Here is a 7,559-nt window from a genome sequence, read left to right as displayed (position 1 = left end):
AAAATACCAACATAAAATAACATAATATAACCAGCAAATATAACTGTTTTAATAACTGTGGAAGGCTAATACATATTACTGACCCAGTTAAAGATCTCATTTGTCTCAACCCTTAAAAGGAAAAAAGGCAGAAATGCTGAAGGTGTCACTGAAGGACTATTTATTTTTTAATGCTATAAATACTGCTGCTGACAACTACATTTAATTAAATTACTTACTAGGTATTGACTAATTAACTAGGGCTTTGTACACAGAAAGGACTCTGGGAAGTTATTATTATTCCACTGCTTGTAACTCAATATCTTTGCTAGAGCATGTGCGCATGGTTTCTGGTTCAATCTCTGCGAACTGATATCCCAATTATGCCATTGCCACTCATAAAAAGCACCAAGTCACATGCAGTGTTATTTCCCTCAGAACTGTGAGAAAGAGAAATGATATCAAATTACTGGCTGAGAACGTGGCATCAGATCCAGTTGTTTGATTCCCCCTGTAGTCAATTGCATTCATTCCTGTGTCACTGAATATTTATTTTATCCAGTTTCTTTCAAGCCTAGATGGAAATCAAGACCTTCAGACAGCAATAGTATAATGAAACAGAATTATAATTATTATGATTTTGATGGCTCTCTATTTTTACAAATTGCTTGATATGGACCAAACCCCAAACTGCTGAAGTCCACAGAAGATTGACATGAGTAGACTGTTGGAAAGGTGTCACATTCAGAAGAATACAAAGTGTTGAGATCTCATTTCCAAGGGAAATACTTTCATTTGATATACAGGAAACAAGTGTACATAAAAAAATCAGAAATACAATTTTAGGACTATGACATATGGTCTTTGTTTTTACCCTCTTTAATGTAAGCCTTGAGAATAATTCTTGGCTTATTTTTTACCTTAAAGGACAACCACGTTTTATTCAATTCACTAGATTTCATGGGAATATTACTCTGAATATTATTGGAATTAGAGTTCATTGGATAAGCTTTTTTCATACATATTATGGGATATTTAAAAGACACATAGATGTGGAATTAGGGTAATGATGTAGTGGTAGAATTGGCTGTGTTGGGGTAATGGTAATTGAGAGTCAAAATGAAGTACATATTTCAAGTTTGAATTGGTTCTGCTCAGGCTTCCAACCTTCCCTTATCACACACCTGTTATATTAGAGATTCTTATGGTAGCAGGATTTTATTCCAGTAGATGGTAACAGACATTAATATTGCTTTAATCTTGTGTTTAAACAGCCTAACTACAGTGAGCTCCTCCAGCGTAAATCAGAAGTCTCAGTAATGAAGACTTGTTCATAATAAACCCCATATCTTCATTTCAGGGAGACAGTTTCACCTTACTGATTTTATTGAGAGAGGATTTCACTGTATCTTTTAATCTAATGAGAGGGATTAGGGTTGCAATGTCAATCAGATACATAAAGGCAATTATAAACAGTAGTGACTAGGATTTTGCCCTTATCAAAATCCTTGCAGTGGGCATATAGCACAGCACAAATAGAGCAGAAGGAAGTTTGGGTTTTTTTCTGGGATGCAGGGGTCCTTTACTAAGGATCCATCACTCTGGATAAAGAACCCCTATGAGCATTATTAAAAATATTTTTAGACTGGTGTCCACCAGATTTAAGCCAGATTGATTTGAAAAGTGTGGTTAGTTTTACAGTGAAGTACAAGGATTTTTCCACAAACCAAAATCTGACACTGCAGTTCCCACTGTTGATGATAGCTGAAAGATTCCTGTTTCAAAGACTGCTTATGACAGTGAAGGGAATGAGATAAATTTGTCTTCACAAACAAACTGTGGGTGTGCTGATAGGTAAAGATAGATACAGAGAGATGAAAGAAGCAATGGGAAGAACAATAAATTCCATAGGAAAAGAAAAAGGGGAGGGGGATACATTAGAAGGGGGTCTCTATTAGGCAATTCAGGGAGTCTGTACCTCGCAACTTCCTCAGCCAATGGGGAAAGAGAGAGGGAAATGCAGCTGGGAAATTAGAATAAAAAGGAGGCTGTATCGTCTAACAGTTTGAGAGACCCCAGGGGAATACCCCACGGCCCCTCCCTTTATGCGAATAAAGTAACAGGACTCCTCTGTCTCTTTTTTGGACATAAACCTCTGGTGTTTGTGGATTAGTTTTTCTGACAACAGTAACTGCAATAGAAACTGAGCCAGTACCTTCTGTAAACCAGAGATAAAAAGCATTTTTTTCTGTGTTTCAACAAACTAAAACCCCTCCAAAAAGCTTTTCATTCATTTCTGTTTGAATCAAGTCAAGACAATATAATCCAAAAGCACTTTTCCCTGTGGATAAGAGACAGCCCACCACATCCCAGGTCCTGCTGTAACCTGAGGAAAACCTAGACCACCACCTTCTAATCTCTATCTCGAAGGCTGGTAAACCAATATAATTGAAACCTACCCTGATGCGATGGGCCAGCAGACTGAAGTTACAAGGAAAACCTTATCTCTGAAGTATCAATTTCCAAACTAACATTCAACATGCATGTCTATCACAAACTCTCGATCTTAGTTAAAACTGAAAAAGAAGGGACACATGGATCATTACATTTAAGTGGCCAACTCTCCCACAAAAAACTCTCCTATTTTTCTGACACTCACTGTCCCACACGAGATGACTTCAATATTGTACTTAGCAATATTCTTGTTTTTTTAGTTGAGTTACAGTGCCATTTAATACATAACAGTACCTGCTCAAGTAAGATAATGCTGCTCTTTAAGCATATTGCAGTGGTTATCTTGCTGAAACAGGACTTCTATTGTCATGACTTACTAAAACAGCACTACTAAGCAGAAGGGAAAAAACTCAGCAAGAAATAAAGTGAAATGCAAAGTCAGATATCACTTTTTTCCTTATGATGAAAATACACCTTTTAGTATTTTCTGTGGAGTTCTGGCATGCATATTACTGAGCATGTACATACTATAGCTTTAGTTTCCAGTATATCCATTATATTTGCCTGAAACTGATGGAAATTTAATGCTATTTTGGAAGCCTCAAGTAGTTTATAAATTCTAGGGGTCTGAGTATACTTTCAGCGGAGTCCCTGCTACCTTTCAGAAGTCCTTGCTGGCCCTAGACAACTGGAATGCCATTGGCAGGAAATGTGTGAAGTAACATGCTAATTTATGGAAAGACAGGTCTCATTCTGCCAGTATAGAAAATCCTCAGCCCCAAGGCAGGTCTAATACACCAAACAGGTTTCTTAATGCATTAAATAATATCTAATTCATCTTTCCAAGTATCTAAAAACCAGATTGGAACTGAATCTCCAAAACAGGTGTTTTCTGATTTCTAGTCCTTTGACCACTAGAATCTTCCATTGAAAAAGCTGGATCCTCAGAAATCTTTTGAGAAAGAAATATGCATTGCATTAACCCCTGTATTTCATAATCTCAGAGAGAGGGAGATGTTCACTAGGCAACATTCGTAAAATGTTAGAAAAAGCAGCAAATAAACAGAAGTTTTGCCAGAAATAAAGAACACATGACCAAGTTTACTTTTACGTTGTTTTTACTTGTTTGAAGTCCAGAATTTATTTTACATTCCCTCAATCTTGGGCTCTAAAGCAGAGTACCAGAAATGAAAAAATGCCAAACAATCTGACATGGACAACAGGGAATGTTTGGGTTTTCTGTAGTCCCATCTGCTGGTAGTTCTTTACTGTAACATGGAAGTTAAGAATGGTTGTGTTCACAAGTAGTGTAGTGGATCAATGGCCCCATTTTTAGGGTGAAGCAGTGCTGAGGACTCACCATCCACATCACACTGATGCCCTAAAGATAGGCTGGAAATAAATCCCCATAGACCGATGTCTATAGAGCAGGTACCTGTTTATTGCGGCGGTGATGGTGAGGGGGATTTTTCCTCCTAACTCACCCACCTTTGTCAAGTGCTGTGGTATATTTATACAGTAAATTTTGCTTAATGTTGCTATGTCATTACAGCATCATCACATATGCGCTGGAACTAATTTACATAGCATGATCTCATGGTTATTAGATAATTCTTTGCACTATGCATGCATTTCCCCAGTTCCAAGGTCTTGTGGGGGTCTTCTTTGATGAAGACTTCTAAAGTCTTCTTCGCACTTGAACTTTTCAACTTTGTCTTCGGGGCATGCGCAGTTACGGTGCTCTTCAGTCCATCTGGTCTTAACTGGCCTAAATTCTTTGTTTTGTGGCTAAGTGTGTGGATAAGTGGTTTTGGCTTGCCAATTTCTCATTAGTACTACACTTACCTATCTCTAAAACTATACACCTGGTGTTTTGTTTTGTTTTCTTTCTCTTTTTCTCTATTCTGCATATAAGCAACTAGTTAACTATATACTAGCCATTACACTGTATAAAAAGTTATTAATATTAGATTATATGGGTATCAAAACTTATGATTCAGGTTATATAAGCATCAGGATATATAGCTATAGAAGTTATGATTCAGTCTATGTAAGTGTAGAAGGCTATGCTTCAGGTTATATTGATAAAAAGTAATGATTTAGGTTATATTGATATTAAGGTTATGTAGATATATTATAACCCAAGCTATATAAGCACTTTGTTACTTTGACCTAAGTTATATAGACATCAACACACTGGTCTGGTGGGTTATTTAATCCTGGCTTAATTTGCTGCCAGGGCCCAAATGCCCTATAACACCTACAGTGTATTTGATGTACTGCTACCGTACACTTTTCTGTTCATATGCTGTATAACTCCCTGATTATGTGAGCCAAAACAACATTTAAGCAGGCAAGATCAGGAGATTCCACTCCAAAAGCTCATTTCTGGTCTGAACTAAACCCTTAACATTAGTAGCATATTTTCTGCTTCTGATTTCCTTCCTGGGTCTTTGCTCTTCACACCTATCCTGCTGTTGAGATTTAGGATTTTTCCTTTTGTTTCTTACTCTCATGGAATTTTGTCCCATCTGTCGCTAAGAAGCCATAACGACCGATACTTAAGAGAGACAAAAGAAGTTGCCACAGGAAGGGTGTGGCTGGCTCTTCTCGTAGCTGGGGGGTTTCTTGTGGAGGAGCAGAGATACCTCGAGACGTGGGCTGGGCGCAGCTCCCTGCTCTCTTGCTCTCGCGGTTTCGGAGGAGAAACAGGCTGTGGTTGCTGTCAGGAGATTTCACCACCGCTCCTTGGTTCCATCTTCTGCTGCCTTCTGCCAGGAGTTAAGCTCTTTTTGTGGGAGCGGCTGTTGCACTGGAACCTTATTAACACCCTACCTCACTAAAAAAAGGACCCTTTCACTATCTGCTCGGGTGCCTCAGGGGAAACTTCGGGACCCCCTCTCCTGGGTGCATTCGGGACCCTGTGACTGCCGGGACACCTGGCAAATCCTGCTACATCTGCAGAGCTTCTGCTACCTTTTGCTTGCTACCCCAGGTGTGCCCACCTCTGCCATTCCAGCCGCTGCTCCGAGGTTCCTGCTGCACCTCATTTTTGCCCCCCAGCCCGCCCGCCATTACCACGAGAGGGAGACGTGACGGAACTCGCGCCACAGCGCCCCCTGCAGCTGTGGGGGAACCATCGCACCGGCCCTGCCCGGCCGGGAGCCACCAGCGCCCCTGCCGGCTGTGAGCGGAACTGCACCCGAGGGGAAAGTGCTTAGAGAGCAGAAGGAAACTTTATTGGGTTTTCTGTTCTTGTTCGTTGTGTTACCATTGTTGGGTTTTGATTTGCCTTGTTTTATATAGACATACTGGTAAAGAACTGTTATTCCTTTTTCCATGTCTTTGCCTGAAAGGTGCTTAATTTCAAAGTTATAATAATTCAGAGGGAAGGGGGTCATATTTTCCATTCCAAGGGAAGCTTCTGCTTTCCTTAGCAGACACCTGTCTTTCAAACCAAGACACTTACCTTGGGAGTAGTCTCAGAATCACAGAATCATTTAGGTTGGAAAAGACCTCCAAGATCGAGTCAAACCTTTGACCCATCGAGTCAAACCTTTGACCCAAACCCTTGTCAACTAGACCAGAGTACTGAGTGCCACATCCAGTCATTTATTGAACACCTCCAGGGATGGGGATTCCATCATCTCCCTGGGCAGCCTGTTCCAATGCTTGACAACCCTTTCCATGAAGAAATTCTTGATGTCAAATCTGAACCTCCCTGGGCATAGCTTGAGGCCGTTTCCTCTTGTCGTGTCCCTTGTTTCCTGGGAGCAGAGCCTGACCCCCACCTAGCTGCACCCTTGTGTCAGTGAGTTGTGGAGAGTGAGAAGACCCCCCCTGAGCTTCCTCTTCTCCAGGTTAAACACCCCCAGCTCCCTCAGCTGCTCCTTATCAGACTTGTGCTCCAGACCCTTCCCAAGCTGTTTCCTTCTCTGGAAACACTCCAGCCCCTTAATGTCCTTCTTGTCCTGAGGGGCCCAAAACTGAATGCCAGGTTTACATTGAGGCCTCACCAGTGCCAGGTACAGGGGGACAATCACGGCTCTGGTCCAGCTGGCCACACTATTCCTGATCCAGGTCAGGATGTCACTGACCTCTTGCTCATGTAGGCCCAGCTGGCTCATGTTCAGCTGCTGCCAACCAGCACACCCAGGTGCCTTCCTGCTGGGCCAGCCTCATTACAGTATTCCATTTAAACAAGGATGGATGAGTTAAAAACAAGCATTTAGCCTGTTTATAATCTACTTGGATATGATGAATACTGGCAACAGTATGGATTGTTCCAAGGGTAACTTCCAAACAAGCCCAAGAGAAAATGTGCTGTGTTGGTGGGACTAACTGCAGGTAGCCCGAGGACAGCCAGCCAAAGATCTTCTATACCTTAATTCCCTACATCACACACTGCTGCATTTCATATGGTTTGTTTGGAGTATCACATTGGAGTATCTAGCCCATAACATTATTTAGCTTTTTTGTAAAACTACAAAGAAGATAAAATAATCCCAGCAGATCTACTATTTGGCTCAACACCCGGCAAGTGCTTAACCAAAACACAAGGGTTCTTCTATGTTCCTGCTCCTGACCACACCAGCAGCACAACCCATATCCCACAGGATCTCACACAACCCGGTTCCATAATCCCACCTGTAGGACCACACCTGATCCAACTCCTGGCCCTGCTCCTTTGCTTTTTGCCAAGCTCCCACAGTGCTGTTGCCTAAACAAAGAGCTTTTTCAGGCATCAGAAAGTTACAACCTGGCTGCAAGAACCGTATCAAATCCTATTTCTGATAGCTAAATTCCGTTTAATCTATCCATAATCCTTCAAATACTGTAAATGTTTGTCTTTCGATTAAGAAAACAAAGCCAAACCCACGGGGAGGGGGGTGGGGGGGTGCTGGTGTTGAATTTCAACGCTTTACAGGACACTCCCACCGAGTGTCTGGGGATGCACGTATGCTCCATGCTCCCTTTTAACTGGTATTCATCGCAGGAACTCCTTCCTTGGGAAAGCAGAGCATCCCGAGGGTGTACTAGCTCCTTTCTCTGGAAGGCAGAGTATCCGGAGGCTAAGCCAGCGGACACAAAGCGGGATGCGGAGCCCGGCCACCCCCACCCCGCCG

Source organism: Corvus brachyrhynchos, unplaced genomic scaffold, assembly GCF_000691975.1.
Source record: "Corvus brachyrhynchos isolate BGI_N302 unplaced genomic scaffold, ASM69197v1 scaffold246, whole genome shotgun sequence".
Classification (NCBI taxonomy): domain Eukaryota; kingdom Metazoa; phylum Chordata; class Aves; order Passeriformes; family Corvidae; genus Corvus; species Corvus brachyrhynchos.
Note: the sequence above shows the minus strand (reverse complement) of the source record.